Raw genomic sequence first — 22,785 nt, 5'->3', positions numbered from 1 at the left:
TCATACAAAACCTTTTAAAATGGTCAAAATTGAAACAAAACATTCTGTTCAACCTGAAATGAAATGTTTTGTCTTACCCATAACAACATTCCCCAGTGAATCAGGAAGAGAGGAGGGCAGGAATCAGCACAAATAATGTAAAATAAAATTCAAATAATAAAACATAAAGTAATATAAAAATAATAAAACCAAAATTAATAATCTGACAATGAAAAAGTTCCTAACATTTTTTTCCTGAAATGTCAGAATCCCCACAGAATGGAAATTCACAGTTTTGACCAGCTCTACTTATGAACCCCCAGAGATAGGAGCTAATGCTATACACTGCTGGACACTGGGAGCCCCCACTTTCCAAAGATGTATAGAGCATTTTTTGAGCCTTAAGAGTTGACAAGATATCTGATCCCATGTGCACATTATTCAGACAATGTTGTTGTTGTTCTTCAACCTCTTCAATTCTCTTTCTTGAACATTATCTGAAAAGCTGTTCGAGTTCGCACCAATCTGTGATCCCTCATGACACACAATGCTAGCTTTCAAATGGTATCAAGCATTAAAATATCCAACTCTGAGTGTCTATATGACAAGGGGTTGCTAAAATAATAAAGAGCTGGCAAAAAAAAAGAAATTTCAGGAAGTTACAACTGTCCAGTGAAGTTAAAAGCAAAGAAATGTTTGGGGTTAGGGGAAAATATATATAAACACAAATGCACAATGACCAGTCAAAATGCTAACTACCCCGCACCCAAAAATTCTAATAACTGATTTTTTCTTTCAAAATCTTTTTAAGAAATGTTTTCATTTTTTCAATTCAGTTTTTGGATTTTTTTTTATTTAAAAATGGTTTCATATTGGTGGAGGGAAAATCCCACACATTTTTCTCCTTTTCTCCACTAGAAAAGGTGTAGGGGAGGTGGTTAAAAAATGGGAGAATATTTTCTTTCCCCCATTTAAAAAAAGTGAAATGTTTTTATCATTTTTGAAATTTGTTGTTTCAAAATTACTTGGTAAAAAAAATGTCAATACAATTTTTTCACAGAATGGTTTGTTTTGATTGAAAAGTCATTTTTCATCCCCTCCCAAAAAGTATCATGCAGCTCTCATAGATCCTTGCTTTGTGTGTCCTGATTGGTATTGTGACCAGGGTCCTAGTGGGGGCCAGCTGTGGTCACTCAATTAAGGTGAACTGCAAAGAATTGGGCAAACAATCCCCACAAAACTGGTGGATATTCCAATACTTAGATTCACCAAGCCAGCATAAAACAGCTTCTTATCATATACAAGAACAGGTTCTACCAATCCCAAAGGACCAGACACATTACCTCCCAGGTTATTGAATATTCCAGATCTTGCCCAAATACATGCTGCAGCCAATTCTTATTATTAACTAAACTAAAATTTATTACAAAATAAAAGAGAGAGACAATATGGTTAAAAGATCAATATACATACAGACATGAGTTCTGTCCATTGAGGTTCAGATTCATAGCAGAGACGGTGAGCTTTGTAGTTGCACAGAGTTCTTTCAGAAATGGTCCCTAGGTTATAGTCCAATGTTTACATTTCAGGGCGATCCAGTTCGAACTAGGATCTCAGTCCTTATGGCTCAAGCTTCCCCTCTGGGAAGCCTCAAGCAGATCTGAGATGACAAAATCAGGACCCAATGGACTTTTAAACAGTGTTCTAGCATCCACATGACCACACAGTCCTGGGTAAACAATATGCTTTTGATGTAACCTTCTGCATCCTAAACACGACCAGGAATTAGTTACACAAATTAACATAGGACAATGTATCCACTGAGCAGTCCATCACAAACTTCAAAGAGCGTACAGACAATGACATTATTTTACCAAACATTCATCTAAATGTTAATATTCCCTTTTGATCTCTGAATCAATAGTTGTAGTGACAGACAGGAACTGTCTGTTTACATGGCTAGAAGTAAAGATACACACAACTAGTATCACTTCTAACAATAGAGAACTTTTTTCAGAGTAGCAGCCCTGTTAGTCTGTATTCGCAAAAAGAACAGGAGGGCTTGTGGCACCTTAGAGACTAACCAATTTATCTGAGCATGAGCTTTCCTCAGCTACAGCTCACTTCATGGGATGCATAGTGTGGCAAGCGAACTTTGCATTTCAAAGTTCTAGGTTGTTTAGCATGAATGGCCCTAATTTCCATTCCCACACTTTTGTAGCATGTTTTTAAAGGTCCCTTTGGGTTAATTAGCCTGCAAGCTGTTTAACCCCTTCTGGCCATGAGTTATATTTTGTATATTTTGAGTTATATTTTGTATAACAGTCATTGCAAGTATATAACAGTGGTAGTAATAATTGCCTGCATGGTTATATTTTAATTAGACAATGTCACAGGTATCATCTGTGTATATTATAAACTGCCCTAGGAAAGGATCAGGCCTGCCTCTGTGTCCCACAGAGCTCCAACTAACTTGCCAGCACTTAGCAAAAATAGTAATACAACTTAATGGTTGTTTTTTCATGATTTTCTAGGGAAAGAGATGAATGTTTCCAAAAGTTACAAGGGTATGGAAAAAGGGTTTTGTACTGGAGACTGTTTTGGTGCATTAGCTATGGTACACAGTCCAGCTCACCGCTACCGACTAACTCAGATAAATTAAGGAGGATCTGGTTCACTGTTGCATTATGACAGGTTTCAGAGTAGCAGCCGTGTTAGTCTTTATCCATAAAAAGAGCAGGTTTCAGAGTAACAGCCGTGTTAGTCTATATTTGCAAAAAGAAAAGGAGTACTTGTGGCACCTTAGAGACTAACCAATTTATTTGAGCATAAGCTTTCGTGAGCTACAGCTCACTTCATCCGATGCATACTGTGGAAAGTATAGCAGATCTTTTTATACACACAAAGCATGAAAAAATGGGTGTTTACCACTACAAAAGGTTTTCTCTCCCCCCACCCCACTCTCCTGCTGGTAATAGCTTATCTAAAGTGATCACTCTCCTTACAATGTGCAATGTACAATTGAAAGCTCATGCTCTAATAAATTTGTTAGTCTCTAAGGTGCCACAAGTACTCCTTTTCTTTTTTTTGCATTATAGAGTTAGAGATTTTTAAGGCCAGAAAGGACCATCGCGATCATCTAGTCTGACCTCCTGCACGTTGCAGGCCACAGAACCTTACCTGCCCAGGCCTGTAATAGATCCCTAACCTCTGGCTGAGTTACTGACGTCCTCAAATCTTGATTTAAAGACTTCAAATAACAAAAAATCCACCATTTAGTCTAGTTTAAACCAGCAAGTGGCCTGTAACCCATGCTGTAGAGGAAGGGAAACCCCTGTTGTCGTGTCGTTCTCCCCCGCCCCCTCCCACCAGTCTCTGCCAGTCTGACCTGGGGAAAAAAGTCCTTCCCATCCCCAAATATTGATCAGTTAGACTCTGAGTATGTGGGCGAGACCCACCCAGACAGACACCTGGGAAAGAATTCTCTGTAGTAACTCAGAGCCCTCCCCATCTAGTATCCCATCACAGGCCATTGGGCATATTTGCAAATAATAGTTGCAGATGGGCCATATCTCATTGCAGGCAATCCCATCATAGGTTTTTTTGCCCCCACTGCTCCCTTTGGAAGGCTGTTCCAGAACTTCATTCCTCTGATGGTTAAAAACCTTCATTTAATTTCAAGCCTAAATTTACTGATGGCCAATTGATATCCATTTGTTCCTGTGCCATGATCAGCTCTTAACTTAAATAACTCCTCTCCCTCCCCGCTGTTTATCCCTCTGATGTATTTATAGAGAGCAATCATAGTTCCCCTCAGCCTTCATTTGGTTAGGCTAAACAAGCCAAGTCTCTTCATGAGTCTCTTCATGTAAAGTAGATTCTCCATCCTTTGATCAGCCTAGGACCCCTCTCTGCACCTCTTCTGCTTTGAATTCATCTTTCTTTAACATGGGAGGCCAGAATTCCACTCAATATTCCAGACGAGGTCTCACTGGTATAATGATACTAACACTTCCCTGTTTTTACTGGAAATACCTTGGCTGATGCATCGTAGGACTGCATTAGCCTTTTTCATGGCCACCTCACATTGCCAACTCATCATATCCATCCTGTGATTGACCAATATACCCAGGGTTTTCCCGCCTCTCTCATTTCCAACTGATAAATCGCCTGTTTACAGCAACATTTTTTATTGTTAGTCCCTAAATCCATGACTTTGCACTATTAAATTTCATCCCATTTCTATTACCCCAATTTTCAAGGTCATCCAGATCTTCTTGTATGATATTCTGGTCCTCCTCCATATTGACAATACCCCTCAACTTTGTGTCATCTACAAATTTTATTATCACACTCCCACTTTTTATGCCAAGGATGTTAATGAAAATGTTAAATAAGGTTGGCCCCAAGACTAATCCTGAGTAACTCCACTAATAACCTCCCTCCAACCTCCTTTTTTTTTAATCCTAACATTTATCTTAATTCATTTTTCTATAAATTATCTGAACAGAAGGTGAATTAGTCATTGGAAAAGACAAGCAATTTTTTTTCTCAACTCAAGGTGTCATCATCATTTTTAAAAAATGACTTGTATTATAAGTCACAGCTCATTAAGCCTTATCAATGTTGTCATAAATATAAAGGGAAGGGTAAACACCTTTAAAATCCCTCCTGGCCAGAGGAAAAACCCTTTCACCTGTAAAGGGTTAAGAAGCTAGGATAACCTCGCCGGCACTTGACCAAAATGACCAATGAGGAGACAAGATACTTTCAAAAGCTGGAAGAGGGGAGACACAAAGCCTCTCTCTCTGTCTGTGTGATGCTTTTGCTGGGGACAGAACAGGAATGGAGTCTTAGAATTTAGTAAGTAATCTAGCTAGAGATGCATTAGATTCTGTTTGTTTAAAGGGCTGATAAAATAAGCTGTGGTGAATGGAATGGATATTCCTGTTTTTGTGTCTTTTTGTAACTTAAGGTTTTGCCTAGAGGGATTCTCTATGTTTTGAATCTGATTACCCCGTAAGGTATTTACCACCCTGATTTTACAGAGGTGATTCTTTTACTTTTTCTTCAATTAAAATTCTTCTTTTAAGATCCTGATTGCTTTTTCACTGTTCTTAAGGTCCAAGGGTTTGGGTCTGTGTTCACCTATGCAAATTGGTGAGGATTTTTATCAAGCCTTCCCCAGGAAAGGGGGTGTAGGGCTTGGGGAGGATTTTGAGGGGGAAGACGTTTCCAAGCGGGCTCTTTCACGGTTATATGTCTGTTAGATGCTTGGTGATGGCAGCAATAAAGTTCAAGGGAAAAAGAAAAATAGTTTGTACCTTGGGGAAGCTTTAACCTAAGCTGGTAAGAATTAGCTTAGGGGGTCTTTCATGCAGGTCCCCACATCTGTACCCTAGAGTTCAGAGTGGGGAAGGAACCTTGACAAATGCTCTGATTAAGCATTGTTTGGGGATATAGATTTATTCTTTATGACAAAAGTAACACCAAACTTTTTTTCTATATTGCAAATGATCTATATAAAAACTACTGCTGAGACTTCTGTGATTTTGCTTCTGTAATGCTAATTAGCAGAACAGATATTTTTAGAACCTGATGGCATACTTTAAAATGCTCACCCCTAGCTAGCTGGGCTAAAAGCTATGTTCTCTCATAAAACCAGTGTTGTTATTTTATTGCAGGGGCAACAGAGTTGCATAGGTAAGGGCTCTGGGCTGGCAGTCAGGGCAGCTGGGTTCTAGCCCTGTCCCTGCACTTTACCTGGTGGGGTGATGTTTCCGTGCTCAGTGTTGCTGATGCTGTTAGTGTTGCTGTTCTTGGAGGTCTGATGTCAGCTGCGCTAGCAGACAGGGCAGCCTGTTATTTCAGCAGACCTCAATGTTAGTCATTAGAAAGACCACAGGCTCGGTTGGGTGGTGAAGGCACCAGAAAAATACGGTTCTAGTGCGCTGCAGGAGCTAGAGGGACAGTCGTGCACGCACGTGCAGGACAATGGTACCAGCTCACTCAGCACACCAGGATCCTGTCCCCATGACCAGCGCACAGAGGCCCCTTCTAGGACTTCTCCTTTTATATGACGATACAAAGGAATTACGTATCACACTCCAGACGTGGTTAGTTACCACCCTTATCCTTGTACCCGCTAGTTCGAACAAAACATCCTCATCCGTTATCCCGTCATCCCCTCCTTATCTTACGAGGGGTCGGGGTGTTCCTGTGCTATCTCTTAGGAATCCATTTACGCAGTCACTTGAGAGATCTGTGTATTCTTGTACCATTCTCTCCGGTCAGGATTGCTTACTTGGTTACCTGACACCTTATGTGTTACTCTTTTGCTAAGGACAGGCTTACTCTGGTTAACAACCGTTGGTTTACACTCTTAATTATGGTTAGGGCTCCAGCAAGGCCTACCCGTGACCTTGGGCAAGACACTTCCCCTGTCTGTGCCTCTGTTTGCCCTCTATCTCTGTCTGTGTTGTTGATTTAGGTATCGGCTTTTCAGGACAGGGACTGTGTCTTGTTTTGTGTCTCTATACCCCTGGCACTAGAGGGCTTTGGTCTCATTTATACAAACCATAGCCAAGACATTGAAAAGGGCAGGCCCCTTATGTTGTTGCAGCCTAACCTAGACAGAAAGAAACACAGAACAGAAAAAAAAGTTGTGCCGTGGTTAGCCGGTTGGCTGATAATTCAGACTGAAAATGGGCTACGCTTCAGCTGTACTCAGCTGAGTATGAGAGCTGCTGGCACTGGCATGAGGCAGTGGCCTAGCAGTGGCAGGCTAGAAGAAAGAAGAGAGTATTTATGGAGACAGTGAAGCCTTTTATTCTAGACCCTGATCCAATGCCAAAGTCGAAGGGAGGCTGCATTCATTTCACTGGGCTTCGGATCATGTTGTTGGCACTGTTCCTTATTGTCAGAAGTGAAGGGGACATTGTAATACCCTGCTGCCACTACCCAGAACTGTGAGCCCCGTATTACCTCTCTGTCTCAGCAAGAGCGAGCTTTGCTGGAGATCAGACTGGGTCAGCTCCCTGCCATACCAGCCTGTCTCCCTCACCAGCGAACTCCTCCAGGTTCTCCCTAGCAGATAATAAGCGGTGAACTCCAGGCCCCCAGCTCCCCAGAGATGTTCCTCCGCAAGGCACAGTCACTACCACTGTACATGCCAGAGATGATATTTAGTTTGCTGCTCTTTTAAAGAGTCACTACATTGAAGCCGTTCAGTGTAACTGGGGTAAACACACCCTTCCCTTCAAATACAGCACTGTCTTGGTGTACAGTAGAAATAATAAAGTTTAATAACAAAAAAACACATAGGTTAAGTGATAGCAAGTAGAAGGAATAAAGGCAGAAATGGTTACACACACGCACATACACTTTCTAATGGCTAAGACCTAACTTAGCAAGCTACAGTCTTTCTTCAAGATAGTTTTCTCACCAAACTTCCTTTTCCAGCAATGGCTGATTGACTCTTAGCCAGATCCCTACAGAGTCCCAGGCGCTGTGTCCTCAGGTGAAGGACAATCCAAAGTCTTTCTCTGTGTCCTTATCTCTCAAAGTCTGCCTTTTTTCAAGGGTCAAGTTGATTCCCTAGGGTTCAGTCTCCTTTCTCCTCTGGAGGGGAGCAGTGGGGCTAATCCATCTTCTTTAAGGTGTCCCCTTGTATGTTCCAATGCAAAGCTTCCTGCTGCAGTTGCACAAGGTAAATGTTCTCCTCCTGCAGCCTCCCATACAAAAGAACAACCTATTGAAACTGAGAAATTCTTGGCCTTTGTCTTGAGAAAACCTGTTTATATATTCCCCGGTCAAGCCTGCTTTAAACACCTTTTAGTCTCAGCCTTTAAAGCCTGCTATCAGTGAGTATCCATAATTCCACACAGGGCATTGCCACCTCCATTCCACAGTGATGTTATTAATCAGTGTTTCATTAGCTTTAATTGCTGCCTCGCTAGGTACATTCTGTACACATCTCATTGAGTAAGGCGCAGGGTGTGAACACAGCAGTCCCCCAGTGCCTCAGAAAGGCAAAGAAACTATTGAGCCCTATTTTTATGTGTTTGTTTATTTAGTTGAGGGGAAAGAGTCAAAAGAAACACTTCTTCCTTCACCCTGCCCTCACGCACCTCTCCCCTCTTACATGCATGGCTAAGGATGGGGTCTGCACTTGTGCTTGACCTGACACAAAATAATTGAGGCCCAACATTTAAAGTAGGTCTGTTCCTGGAGAGTGCACATTACCATGGTGAAGAAGGCCCCCATAAGATGCCAAATTGGAGGATTGGGCCAAACGAAATCTGATGAGGTTCAACAAGGACAAGTGCAGAGTCCTGCACTTAGGATGGAAGAATCCCGTGCAGCGCTACAGACTAGGGACCAACTGGCTAAGCAGCAAGTCTGCAGAAAAGGACCTGGGGATTGCAGCGGATAAGAAGCTGGATATGAGTCAGCGGTGTTGCCTAAAAGGCTAATGGCATATTCGGCTGCATTAGTAGGAACATTGCCAGCAGATCGAGGAAAGTGATTATTCCACTCTATTCGGCACTGGTGAGGCCACATCTGGAGTACTGTGTCCAGTTTTGGGCCCCCCACTACAGAAGGGATGTGGAAAAATTGGAGAGAGTCCAGCGGAGGGCAACAAAAATGATTAGGGGGCTGGGGCACATGGCTTATGAGGAGAGGCTGAGGGAACTGGGATTATTTAGTCTGCAGAAGAGGAAAGTGAGGGGGGATTTGATAGCAGCCTTCAACTCCCTGAAGGGGGGTTCCAAAGAGGATGGATCCAGACTGTTCTCAATGGTAGCAGATGACAGAACGAGGAGTAATGGTCTCAAGTTGCAGTGGGGGAGGTTTAGGTTGGATATTAGGAAACACTATTTCACTAAGAGGGTGGTGAAGCACTGGAATGGGTGCCCTAGGGAGGTGGTGGAATCTCCTTCCTTAGAAGTTTTTAAGGTCAGGCTTGACAAAGCCCTGGCTGGGATGATTTAGTGGGGATTGGTCCTGCTTTGAGCAGGGGGTTGGACACGATGACCTCCTGAGGTCCCTTCCAACCCTGATATTCTATGATTCTGTGCCAGCTAGTCTCAATTTAAGTTGTAGATTAAGATAAAACTCTGGGATTTAGCCACTGGCCCACATGGGCATAATGGGTCCCTTAGCAACTCAGCTCACTGGGGGAGCATTAACACCCACACCCCACACTCAGCCGGCTCTCAGGGCCACTGCCACAAGCCCTATATCTTCCTGATGCCCCCTCACCCTCCGCGAGTGATTTGTGCCTCAGGGGGCTCAAAGAAGGATCAGGCTGCTTGAATCCTTCTTTCTGCCTTGTATTCACAAAGGGCAGGTGCCCCCTGGTTCTAGTCTCAAGTGGTTCAGAGGATGGGGTGAGAGTCTGCTCTGGGCTGAGGCTCCCACCCCCTCCCTCTCCCCCCAGACAACCAGGGACGGTCCAGCTTTTCAGTGCCCACCAGTCCCCCATGAGATTAACCATTTCCACCAGGAACTGGTCGGGTCTTTCCGTCCTTGACAAACACTACAATGCTGCTTCTCCAGTGCTAGGAGCCAGACTCAGTGAACTCGAGCAAATGCTATTATCGCGCATATGCATCTGTGCGATGTTCCCTTTCAGGACGTGTTGGCTGTGCTATGAATGCACATAGATCAATACGTTCCTCTGACAATGAGGCGGGTGCAGGAGGGATGCATGTATTTGTGTGGACGTTTATAAAATCCCCCCCGCTGCCGAGCGGAAGTAGTGCTTTGTGTCCCGATGTCCGATTTGATGGGCTGGTTGTAAAGAGCTGGTACTGTGCTGACAGAAAGTCTGACCATTTCTCTTTTCTTATGTTCTTTCTCGATTCTTACTGTCTATGATTTTTTTTGTCTCCCTGTAGTTTATTGTTGGTTATATTAGAATCCGCAGCAATTTCCTCTTTATTATGGAGTCTGTTTGCTGAAGCTGCGGCTCCCATTACAGATCAATCCCTTTGTCAGGTGGTATTATTAGCTGTTCTCTTGTCTTCTCACTTGGAGTTTACTAAGTGTTGCCTAGAAGCGATTCCTTCACCACCTGGAAGTCTCCATCCCTTTGTCAGAGAGGCCTGTGGCAAGGTGACAGACCCACAAGGACACTTGAGCAGTGCTTGCATACCAGTGAGGTGTAGGGCAGGGGATCTGGCAGTCCTGGGGGCAGCCAAAGGTCAGTTTGGTCTTTGCACAACTTCAAGCTGCTCCTGGGCTCCTCTAACTCATTCCAGTTTGTAATGGCCCCCTATGCAATACACTCCAGCCCCAGTTAATCCTGTCCTGGCATGCCCTGTTGCTGCCAGGAAAGGGTTCCCCTTATGCAAGGGGAATTCCCAGATGGGCTGTGAGGGTAGCTTTTTCTGCCTTGTATGTGCCAGGAGAAGGCCAGACTCTAACCGTTTTGCACTAAGGAACATGTTCTGAATGTAATCAGCCATTTATGCTGTATGCAGAACAACTTCTTGTGTGCTGGTTGTTGAATACTGGACCATCGTCAATAAATAGAAAAGGAGCTTATTGTTTTACTGATGTTCCTTCACTGAGAAAGCATTGATGGTTTCTAAAGGTGGAATCAAATGTGTGCAGCAATGCATCTGTTACTCCAGCAAATCCCCCTCCTCATTACGGATTTTTCCCCTTTCTCGATCTTTGCTGGCTGGATCCCAAAGTGTTGTTTTTATTCATTGTCTCCTAAGGCCATTCAAAAGCAAGACCTCAGGAAAGAAACATGACAAAAATATGTCACTGATTTATACATTTTCTAGCCTATGTGGCACTGAATATGTATCTAGTTTATATAAAATAAAATATTTAATATGCACCCCTCCCGGACACTATTAGTGCAGCTTTCCGGCTTGGTCCTTCTCTTCACTCGTCTGTGAGCAGTGCGTGAGCAAATTCGTTCACTAGGAGAACCTGGGTGAAATTCCTCCTCGTGCAGAGGTCTAACCCGGGGCCTTTGCACCGCCCACAGCTCACTATTTGTGGGAGTAAGGGGGGCATTTCCCCCACTATGCACACCCTGTACTAGATACTGCTGCCCTTTAAAAGTCAGTCTAAATGTATGGACTAAATGCATGATATGCTTTATACGTACAGCTGTAGTACTGTCATAAAGAGTATGTAAAGATAAATACGGTTTAATCAGTAAAAAAACCCAGAACTAAAACATGTATTTCTTTCTCTTATAATATATCTCATATCATATATCTTTTGGTGAGAAATTGTGCTATTTTATTTAATTCACATTTATATTTCTCTACTGTTCACTATGGGTTAAATTCCAGCTTCAGTCAGGATTTTGTCATTTACTTCAGTGAAACCATGTATAGCCAGGGCATAAAAGATACAAGAATCCTTCACAAAGAGGGTGAATGGCTGAGTATTATCATTCCACAGCACCAGTATGCAGGTGCTAAGATATTCCTAACACCTTTTTACATGTTCTAGCGGAAAAGTGGCTTAGTTCCTCTAATTACATTTTGGAATCAGATAAGGAATCTATGTTTGGAAAAGGTAAAATTTGAGACATATTCTCATTCATATAATTACCCCGGATTTAAAAAAAAAAACATATCTGTTGTCAGCTTGGCTCCTAAAGACATTATCAATTAATATGAATTTTCTTCTTTAGAGATAACCCCCCCCTCCCAGCAACAGCCATACTTTGAGTTTTTGCAATGATGAATGAAACAAGTTCATGCAATTGTACCACAATAGGTAAGATTGGTTTCAGAGTAGCAGCCGTGTTAGTCTGTATCCGCAAAAAGAAAAGGAGGACTTGTGGCACTTTAGAGACTAACAAATTTATTTGAGCACAAGCTTTCGTGAGCTACAGCTCACTTCGTCGGATGCATACTGTGGAAAATACAGTGAGGAGATTTATATACACAGAGAACATGAAACAATGGGTGTTACCATACACACTGTAATTAGAGTGATCAGGTAAGGTGAGCTATTACCAGCAGGAGATAAAAAAGAAAAACAAAACAAAAAAAACCCTTTGTAGTGATAATCAATGTGGGCCATTTCCAGCAGTTGACAAGAATGTGTGAGGAACAGTCTTTATAAAGACTGGGAGTGGATGTGAGAATTACAAAAAGTAAAACTATTTCCCCATGTTTATTTCCCCCCCTACTGTTCCTCACACATTCTTGTCAACTGCTGGAAATGGCCCACCTTGATTATCACTACAAAAAGGTTTCCCCCACCACCCTGCTCTCCTGCTGGTAATAGCTCACCTTACCTGACCACTCTCATTACAGTGTGTATGGTAACACCCATTGTTTCATGTTCTCTGTGTATATAAATCTCCTCACTGTATTTTCCACAGTATGCATCCGATGAAGTGAGCTGTAGCTCCCGAAAGCTTATGCTCAAATAAATTTGTTAGTCTCTAAGGTGCCACAAGTACTCCTGTTCTTTTTAATAGGAAAGATTGTCTCCATATTTGCACCATAAGCCCTTTATTCAGTGATGAGCTGCCAAAAGCTGAAGAACCAGGTCCTTCAGTTGCTCCGGGTCTTCATTGGCACTTCAAAGGACCCGCCGCCAAAGTGCTGCCGAAGACCCGGAGCGCTGCTGGGGAGTTTGCCCACCCCTTTAACAACCGGTTCTAAACCGACTTCAAAATTTAACAACTGGTTCGCGCGAAGCAGTGCGAACCGGCTCCAGCTCACCACTGCCTTTATGACTTCAGAATGTACTGTGGAATGGGGGGATCTGAATTGGTATTGTTTATAAATGTATTTATTTTACCTATCAAAGAGAGAGTGAAAAAAGAAAGAGAGAGAGTCACTACATCCTGTATAACTACAGTCTGATCAGTGGATGCAGTACAGGACACCATGATCATATCTCTCCTGGTGCTGGGCTAACTTCCCTCCCCCAGCACCTTGCAAGAGAGACCTCGCTCTGATTTCTTTTATCGCATGGTGGGTGAACTTGCTTTGCTCATTGGCTTTAATGACTCTAAAACTACTGAGCTGGTCCTTCCGGGAAACCATGCAGCACTCTGGCAGACCATGGATGCTCTAAAGCCAGAGGCTCCGGCCAGTGGAGGAGTCTCAATCTGAAGGGCAACCCTACAGCCACTGTGGATTTTTAGGCCATTTCCCTACCCAGGCCCAGCGTACAAGGCATGGTTAGCAAAAGGCAGGTGTGGTCAGGCTGTTGGTGCATCTCTGGACATCAGGTGGCTGTTGGTCTTGAGGCTGCTCTGTCTATTCTGGGGACTAGGCTGATTGGTCCCGCGACCTGGTGGGCACAAGGATCCCTCCCCTCAATCCTCAGCTGCACCTAGTGGTCATAGGTAGGGCCCTATCAAATTCTCAGCCATGAAAAATGCATTATGGACCATGAAATCTGGTCTCCCCCTGTGAAATCTGGTCTTTTGTGTGCTTTGATCTATACTATGCAGATTTCACAGGGGGAAACCAGCTTTGATCAAACTGGGGGGCCTGATCCCAAAGGGAGTTGCAGGGGGCTTGCAAGGTCATGGGGGGGTATTGCCCCCCTTACTTCTGCACTGCCTTCACGGCTGGGCGGCCGCAGAGCGGTGGCTGCTGACCGAGGGCCCAGCTCGCAGGCAGCAGCGCAGAAGGGGGGCGAGACCAGACCAACCTATCCTTACCTCTGCACTGCTGCCGGCCGTGGCTCGGCCTTCCGTGCGGAAGTAAGAGTCGCAGTACCACAACGCCCCCCCCCGCCACCCCCTCCCCCCCCACAACTCTTTTACGGGTCAGAACCCCTACAATTATAACACAGTGAAATTTCAAATAGCTGAAATAATGAAAATGTATGATTTTTTAAATCTTATGACCAGGAAATTGAGCAAAATGGACCGTGAATTTGGTAGGACCTAAGTAATAGGGCAGAGCGGGACTTGGCCCCCAAGTGACGGAATTGTGTTAAGAGCAATAGGCCTGTTTGCCACTCCCCACAGTAACACCTGCCTGGGGCTTCCCCCAAGACTCGCTTGAACACTCTTCCAGGTGTTGGTCCAGAGGGATGGTCAATACGGATTTATTTCAGGCTTTCCAGCCTAAACTCCTCATTTTAGGGGCTCTTAATTTATCAGCTGACTGAAATCTCGACTGACTAAACCATGGTATAAAAGATACAAGATTCCCAGAGCAACAGGGTGAATAGCTGAAGATTATCACGTCCCAGCACCGGCATGCAGGCGCTAAAATATTCCTAACACCTTTTTACACATTCTAACTGAAAAGTGGCTTAGTTGCACTCATTACATTTTGCAAATGATTAAGTCATTTGAATTTGAAAAAGCTAAGGTACTTAACAGTAAAATACAGCCCTATTTTCCATGATATATTTCCTTTGCTGTCTGCAATGTGGGCTGAAAGGAGGAGAGATATTACTGAGGTCTGACCGGGACAATGGCAGAGGATCTGCCTCTCATCGTTCAACAGAAATTTGATTTTTATTTATTTGTTGTCCTCTGGGGAGGGTAGATGAATATTTGTGTTGTTTCTTAACCATTAGCATACTGACAGCCTCAGTGCAAATTAATAAGAAACAAATGCAAAACCCCAGAGACATTCATTTTGAAGTTGCTTATTCATTGTTTGAAAAATGCTATAGCTCCTTTATTGAGGTGGCAGAGCAGCTAGAGCATGAGCCCTCATGATGAATAGATGGAGTGGATTGAACACTGCCTCTTTGCAGCTCTCGGGGGAAGGACGATATCCATGGGTGTTCCATTGCGATTGAACAATAGACTCTTCCCTTTCATTGACATAACAGCCCCTGAAAACTCCCCTGGATGTATTAAGCACTCTAAAGAATCCCTAAGGAAGGTGAGTCACCAGTTTGAGTGTGTTTCACATGAAGTCCATGTCCATAGGACTTCCATAGTAATACCAATTGTACCTTTGTCAAAACACTCAGGTACAATCTTTTAGGATGGGGAAGTTGATATAGTTTATGCATTTTAAACACTTTTGCTATACTCCTGGTGTTAAGCAATAGAGCAAGGAACAGAGGATTTTGTCAGACAACTTTTACTGTAACAGCTTGATAAAGGCAATTTGCCCACAGCATCTATTCTCTCTCTGAATGGAGATGTAGATTTGGCATCAAATTCACCCTGGTGCTGAAAACCAGGAGACCTCTGCACCACTTATGTCTTATGTAAGCCCGAAGGGGTGAATTTCCTCCTGAGAACTTCTCTGCATCTCTAAATGGGGGATTTATATTGGTATAAGCTATGGTGTGAATTTAAACCACACCAGTTTTAATGGTATAGCCCCCACGTGGGCACTCTTAGTCCAGAATAAGAGTGGGGTGTTATTTTAGCTTATGAATATTGGAAGGGGTTTAAACTAAACTAAAAAAAGCCAATTTTATTCCACATTCAGAGCATCCATGTGTAGGGTGACCATATGGACTGTTTTGGCCGGGATAGTGCCTTTTTTAAGCCCTGTGCCAACTGTCCTGACTTTTTTGGCAAAACAGGATTTGTTCCATTTCCTCTTGCCAGCTGATCATCACTTGGCAAGAGCAAACTGGACAAATGCCCAGTTTTGCCAAAAACGTGGTGTGCAACCCCTACCGGGATGTGGAGGAACATGAGGTGGGAGGGCGAGCGGCAATGCCAGCCCCCCCACAGGGGGGCGGCACCGGGGGCTCGGGCCAGCCCTGTGCATGGGGAAGAGAGGACGGCCTCAGGCTGGCCCACTGCAGGCAGGTGGCAGGGGCGCTCGGGCCGACCCTGCACATACGCGGGAGAGCGAGGCCTTGGACCAGTCCTGTGGGGTGTCCCGTTTTCTCTTTGGGAAAATATGCTCACCCTGTCCCCGGGGGTGTTCTAGCAGGATAACTAGAGCAGTTTCACTGTACCAGGTGTAAACGGTAACACTTTCCTGTTAGGACAAGCCCGTAGTGAGCACAGTGAGACATTTTCCTTTCTATGAGCACGAGCAGTGAACAGCTTGCTGGAAATATTGGCCAATGTGCTATTGTTTGGCCGAAGTTACGGGGGCCAGAAGCAACCAGGCTCCAGGCCTGGCTGGTGAAATTCATCCCAGAGGTGAAAGGTCATCACAGTGTAATCAGACTGTAACGTTCCTTTACGGCCTGTGTTAAGGACAAAAATATCCAGGATGAAATTCACTAGTGTGCAGGGGGGCCATGCTGAAAACAGGCCGTACCCAGTGTTCCCGAGGCCTTGTTCTGGCCCCCGGCACAGGAGTGGCTTTCACCCCAACTGAATAATAAGTAACTACAGGGCAGGCTGACGCCTGTGCAATACCAAAGCCAGGCATCAGAGAGAGGTTTTCCTTCCTCCAGGGCTGCCTGGCCCTCCTAAAATGCTCATCACTTTTACTCCTAGACCCACTGCATATGGCGTATCCTCGTTAGAGCCTGGCATAGATCCTAGAGAGCGCCCCTCCAGGCCACCACCAGGACGGCTGTGAGGGGAGTCCAAGCACCTGGGCTCTGGTTCTCCCAGGGGTGTGCTCAGGTCCAAGAGCCTTGGCTAGCTGCAGTTCTGAGTCCTCCCTGGGCCCCTCTGGCCTACTTCCTGGGCACTGACTCTCAGGCTGGAAATGGAGTTCCTCTGCCCCCTTGTCTAGGCCCCCGGGCAGGCTCTGACCCCCAAGGTAGCCAAGTTATGTCAGCACAGCCTCTCCAGAACTCCACCCCCGGGCACCAGGCTTCTGGGGACAGTGCCGCTTTCCCGGGGGCGCAGAGCAGTTGTGGAGTGGTTAACCTGCAGAGAGACACTTCACTCAGAGTCTAACGAGGAAGCGCTCTTGTACTTTAAACAATCACTGCCTTCTTCTGTGCGTGAGGGATGGAGAATGCTTTGGAAATCCTGGCACGGCCACTTCCAAAGTGCCTAACTCCCACCCACCTTCCCACTGGACATTTTTCATTATGAATTGCTTCCATCACGGAGCACCAGAACACAGAGCCCCAGCATAGCAATACCACAAACGAATCTGTTATTTGCTTTACTAATCTCCTAACTTAATCTAAAGTTTAAAGCTGCATGGACCACAGCAGCGGGGACCACAGGATCAAAGTCATCTCTTGGTACAACTCCACTGATTTCAGCAGGGTTACACTAGGGATGAATGTGGTCCATTATCTTTGCACACTCACTCTTGGGACACAGAGCACAACAGCTGTTGAAGTTAGTGCAGCCTGGGGCCTGCGATGAGGATTCCATGGTCCACCACCAACCGCTGCAAGTCATTGCTTTCCCGGGCCGTTTGCACAGGCTGTTCCCTCACGCTGAATGCAAGGTACAGGATTCAGCTCTAAGAGACAATTACCCCAACCCTGACAAGAGCTACACAAATTGTTTAGTGACAGAGGCTCAATGAATTCTTCTAATGAAGATGGCTCCAAACTTATGTACCAATTAATGATTCAGATGTGGTCTAATCTACAGTATAATTGTAGGACAACAGCATTTCTGTAAGATACCCACCAGCAGAGTGTGTCAGGGATGAGATTTTTGCTGAAGGGCTGATTGAAGAGGAATGTTGCAGCAACAATAAGTAGAAAAGTCTGATTGGGAACATGTCAGTCTTATCCGGGCTACAAGGGGAATTTTTGAACATGTCCCATGTGGCCCTGTTAAATGGTGCATCCTATGCTGTGAGTAGGCTCACTTATGTGTGTTACATATAGTCACCTACCAGAGAGTCTCAATTTCCTGGTCTTCATCTTAATTTACTGTAATAAATTAGGGATCAGATGCGGATGATTGAAATGGAGTAACACTGATCTACACCAGTGGATGATCTTCACCTGTATCCTCATGTACAGGAGTTGTGTGTGTGGGGGTGGGGGAGACTTCAGGGCACCATACTCTAACCCTCTAACTTTGTTGTGGATGGGGGGGGGGGTTGTAACCTAGTAACCAAATGGTCCATCTGTTTGAAATAAGGACTTGCTGCTGATTTAACATCTCTAAAAATGATGTCAAGTTCAGAAAAATTCATTCCAACAATTTAAATGGGCTGAGTTTTTAATAACCAGAATTATTTCCTGAGGTTTGAGTCATCCCTCATTTTATTTCAATGGGGGTGTTCACCACTGATAAAGGGGGAAAGGAGAAGATTTACATTTGCAAAGTTACCCTAGGAGATTAGTTTAAATATTGAAGAGATTTCCTAGAAAGCTTTGAAATTAAATCTATTTGTCATCTTGGAAGCAAGTAAAAAGCCAGGAAAAAGTTTTATTTTATTAGTCACAACATTTCCCCCCATATACATAGAATCATAGAACCATAGGGTTAGAAGGGACCACAAGGGTCATCTAGTCTAGCCCCCTGCCAAGATGTAGGATTTGTTGTGTCTAAACCAGCGGTTCTCAAACTGTGGGTCATGACCACAAAGTGGCTCGCAACTTTGTTTTAATTGGGTCACTAGGGCTAGCACTAGACTTGCTGGGGCCTGGGTCCAAAGCCTGAGCCCCACCGCCTGGCACTGAAGCTGAAGCCTGAGCCTTGCTATCCAGGATGGCAGGGCTCAGATTACAGTCCCCCCACCCGGAGGTGAATCATAGAATCATAGAATATCAGGGTTGGAAGGGACCCCAGAAGGTCATCTAGTCCAACCCCCTGCTCGAAGCAGGACCAATTCCCAGTTAAATCATCCCAGCCAGGGCTTTGTCAAGCCTGACCTTAAAAACCTCTAAGGAAGGAGATTCTACCACCTCCCTAGGTAATGCATTCCAGTGTTTCACCACCCTCTTAGTGAAAAAGTTTTTCCTAATATCCAATCTAAACCTCCCCCACTGCAACTTGAGACCATTACTCCTCGTTCTGTCATCTGCTACCATTGAGAACAGTCTAGAGCCATCCTCTTTGGAACCCCCTTTCAGGGAGTTGAAAGCAGCTATCAAATCCCCCCTCATTCTTCTCTTCTGCAGGCTAAACAATCCCAGCTTCCTCAGCCTCTCCTCATAAGTCATGTGTTCTAGACCCCTAATCATTTTTGTTGCCCTTCGCTGGACTCTCTCCAATTTATCCACATCCTTCTTGTAGTGTGGGGCCCAAAACTGGACACAGTACTCCAGATGAGGCCTCACCAATGTCGAATAGAGGGGAACGATCACGTCCCTCGATCTGCTCGCTATGCCCCTACTTATACATCCCAAAATGCCATTGGCCTTCTTGGCAACAAGGGCACACTGCTGACTCATATCCAGCTTCTCGTCCACTGTCACCCCTAGGTCCTTTTCCGCAGAACTGCTGCCTAGCCATTCGGCCCCTAGTCTGTAGCGGTGCATTGGATTCTTCCGTCCTAAGTGCAGGACCCTGCACTTATCCTTATTGAACCTCATCAGATTTCTTTTGGCCCAATCCTCCAATTTGTCTAGGTCCTTCTGTATCCTATCCCTCCCCTCCAGCGTATCTACCACTCCTCCCAGTTTAGTATCATCCGCAAATTTGCTGAGAGTGCAATCTACACCATCCTCCAGATCATTTATGAAGATATTGAACAAAACCGGCCCAAGGACCGACCCCTGGGGCACTCCACTTGACACGGGCTGCCAACTAGACATGGAGCCATTGATCACTACCCGTTGAGCCCGACAATCTAGCCAGCTTTCTACCCACCTTATAGTGAATTCATCCAGCCCATACTTCCTTAACTTGCTGACAAGAATACTGTGGGAGACCGTGTCAAAAGCTTTGCTAAAGTCAAGAAACAATACATCCACTGCTTTCCCTTCATCCACAGAACCAGTAATCTCATCATAAAAGGCGATTAGATTAGTCAGGCATGACCTTCCCTTGGTGAATCCATGCTGGCTGTTGCTGATCACTTTCCTCTCATGCAAGTGCATCAGGATTGATTCTTTGAGGACCTGCTCCATGATTTTTCCAGGGAATCCCTTGAACTTTGGCTGCCCTGCGCAGGGCAGCGGGGCTCAGGTGGGCTCAGACTTCGGTTCCCCTCCTGAGGACATGTAATCATTTTTGTTGTCATATGGGGATCGTGGTGCAGTTAAGTTTGAGAACCACTGGTCTAATGGTCTAAACCATGCAAGACAGGTGGCAACCCAGCCTCCTTTGGAAAACCTCCAGTGAAGGAGCTTCCACAAACTCCTGATGCAGCCTGTTCCACTGGCCTGCTGCTCTTCCAGTTAGGAAGTTTCTCCTAAAATTTAATATAAATCTGCTCTGCTGTAGTGCGAACCTTTTCCCTCTTGTCCTGCCTTCTGTGGCAAAAGAGAACAATTTTTCTCCATCTTTTTAATGGCTGCCTTTAAAGTATTTGATGACTGCTATCATGTCCTCTTTTCCAAACTAAACATACCCAGTTCCTTCAGCCTCTGCTTATATGGTTTGATCATCTTTGTCACTTGCCTCTGGATCTTTCCAGTTTCTCTACATCCTTTCTATACATTGGTACCAAAATTGGACACAGTCCTCCAGCTGAGGCGTAACCAGTGCTAAGGAGAGTGGTGATATCACCTCCTCTGAATTGCATGCTAAGTCTCTGTTAATAGAACCCCAAATTGCATTTTCTTTTTTTACAACAGAATCACATTGTTGATTCATGTTGAGGTTGTGATTCTCCAAAGTCCTTGCAACCTCTCCCAGCTTTGTATCATCTACACATCTGATATGTGTACTCTACACTCCATCATCCAGGTCATTAATGATAATACTGAATAGTTCCGGACCCAGGACTGACCCCTGTGGACCCCACTAGATATGCCTTCCCAGTATGATAGCAAACCACTGATAACTACTCTTGGAGTACAGACTTTCAACCAATTGCGCACCCATCTTAGAGTAGTGTTCAGAGTAGCAGCCATGGTAGTCTATATCTGCAAAAAGAAAAGGAGGACTTGTGGCACCTTAGAGACTAACGAATTTATTTGAGCATAGCTTTCGTGAGCTACAGCTCACTTCATCGGATGCATGAGGTGGAAAATACAGTGGGGAGATTTATATATACAGAGAATATGAAACAATGGGTGTTACCATACACACTGTAAGGAGAGTGATCAGGTAAGGTGAGCTATTACCAGCAGGAGGGGTGGGGGGAGGGACGCGGAAACCTTTTTGTAGTGATAATCAAGGTGTGCCATTTCCAGCAGTTGACAAAAATGTATTAGGAACAGTAGGGGGGAAATAAACATTGGGAAATAGTTTTACTTTGTGTAATGACACATCCACTCCCAGTCTTTATTCAAGCCTCAGTTAATTGTATCCAGTTTGCAAATTAATTCCAATTCAGCTGTCTCTCATTGGAGTCTGTTTTTGAAGTTTTTTTGTTGAAGAATTGCCACTTTTAGGTCTGTAATCGAGTGACCAAAGAGATTGAAGTGTTCTCCAACTGGTTTTTGAATGTTATAATTCTTGATGTCTGATTTGTGTCCATTTATTCGTTTATGTAGAGACTGTCCAGTTTGGCCAATGTACATAGCAGAGGGGCATTGCTGACAAATGATGGCAAATATCACATTGGTAGATGTGCAGGTGAACGAGCCTCTGATGGTGTGGCTGATGTGATTAGGCCTTATGATGGTATCCCCTGAATAGATATGTGGACACAGTTGGCAACGGGCTTTGTTGCAAGGATAGGTTCCTGGGTTAGTGGTTCTGTTGTGTGGTGTGTGGTTGCTGGTGAGTATTTGCTTCAGGTTGGGGGGCTGTCTGTAAGCAAGGACTGGTCTGATTCCCAAGATCTGTGAAAGTGATGGGTCATCCTTCAGGATAGGTAGAATAATTTCATTTAATGCACATTTCCCTAGTTTGCTTATGAGAATCTCATGTGGGACCATGTCAAAAGCCTTAGTAAAAATCAAGCTATATCATGTCTACTGCTTCCCCCCTATCCATTAGGCCAGTAACTCTGTCATATATGGAGATTAAGTTGGGTTGGCATGATTTGTTCTTGACAAATCTATGCTGGTTATTCATTATAACCCTATTATCCATTAGGTGCTTACAACTTGATTTAATATTTTGTGCCAGTATCTTTACAGGTATTAAAAATTAGGCTGACTGATTAATAATTCCTTGGGTCCTTTTTGTTCCCTCTTTTAAAGATAAGTATGTTTGCCCTTCTCCAGTCTTCTGGGACTTCAGCCATTCTCCATGAGTTCTCAAAGGTAACTGCTAATGGTTCTGAGATTGAATCACCTAATTAAGTCCCTAGGATGAATTTTATCAGGCCTTGCCATCTTGAATGCATTTAATGTATCTAAATATTCTTTAATCTGTTCTTTCCTTATTTTGTCTTGTGTTCCCTTCTCCCATGTTGTTAATATTAATTGTGTTGAGTATCTGGTTGACATTAATCTTTTTAGTGATGACTGAAGCAAAATAAGAATTAAACAACCCGGCCTTCTTGATTTCATGCATTATTAGCGCTCCTTCCCTGCTAACTGGAGGACCTATGCATTCTTTTGTCTTCCTATTGCTCCCAAAATATTTTGAAAACCTCTTTGTACTGCTTTATGTCTCTTGCTGAGTGTAGCTCATTCTGTGCCTTAACCTTTCTGATTTTGGCCCAACATGCTTTTGTTATAGTTAGTACTCCTCCTTAGCAATTCATCCATGTTTCCACTTTTTGGAGATTTTATTTTATTTTATTTTCAGGTCATTAAACAGCTTCTGATGGAGCCATATTGCCCTCTGACTATTCTTCCTATTCTTCTTTCACATTAGGACATTTCATAGAATCATAGAATCATAGAATATCAGGGTTGGAAGGGACCCCAGAAGGTCATCTAGTCCAACCCCCTGCTCGAAGCAGGACCAATTCCCAGTTA

General features: G+C 44.2%; 1 long non-coding RNA gene across 1 annotated transcript in view; it reads right to left on the bottom strand.

Annotated features, from left to right (window-relative positions):
• Window positions 1-1,623, bottom strand: part of LOC140913941 (uncharacterized) — a 39,054-nt gene extending 37,431 nt beyond the window's left edge. The window contains exon 1 of the long non-coding RNA XR_012159707.1: window positions 1,453-1,623. This is a non-coding gene — a long non-coding RNA (uncharacterized LOC140913941). The remainder of the gene's footprint in view (window positions 1-1,452) is intronic.
• Window positions 1,624-22,785: the final 21,162 nt, after the last annotated feature.

The sequence above is a fragment of the Lepidochelys kempii genome, chromosome 6 (assembly GCF_965140285.1).
Source record: "Lepidochelys kempii isolate rLepKem1 chromosome 6, rLepKem1.hap1, whole genome shotgun sequence".
Taxonomy (NCBI): Eukaryota; Metazoa; Chordata; order Testudines; family Cheloniidae; genus Lepidochelys; species Lepidochelys kempii.
Note: the sequence above shows the minus strand (reverse complement) of the source record. Positions and strands in the feature narration are given on the sequence as shown.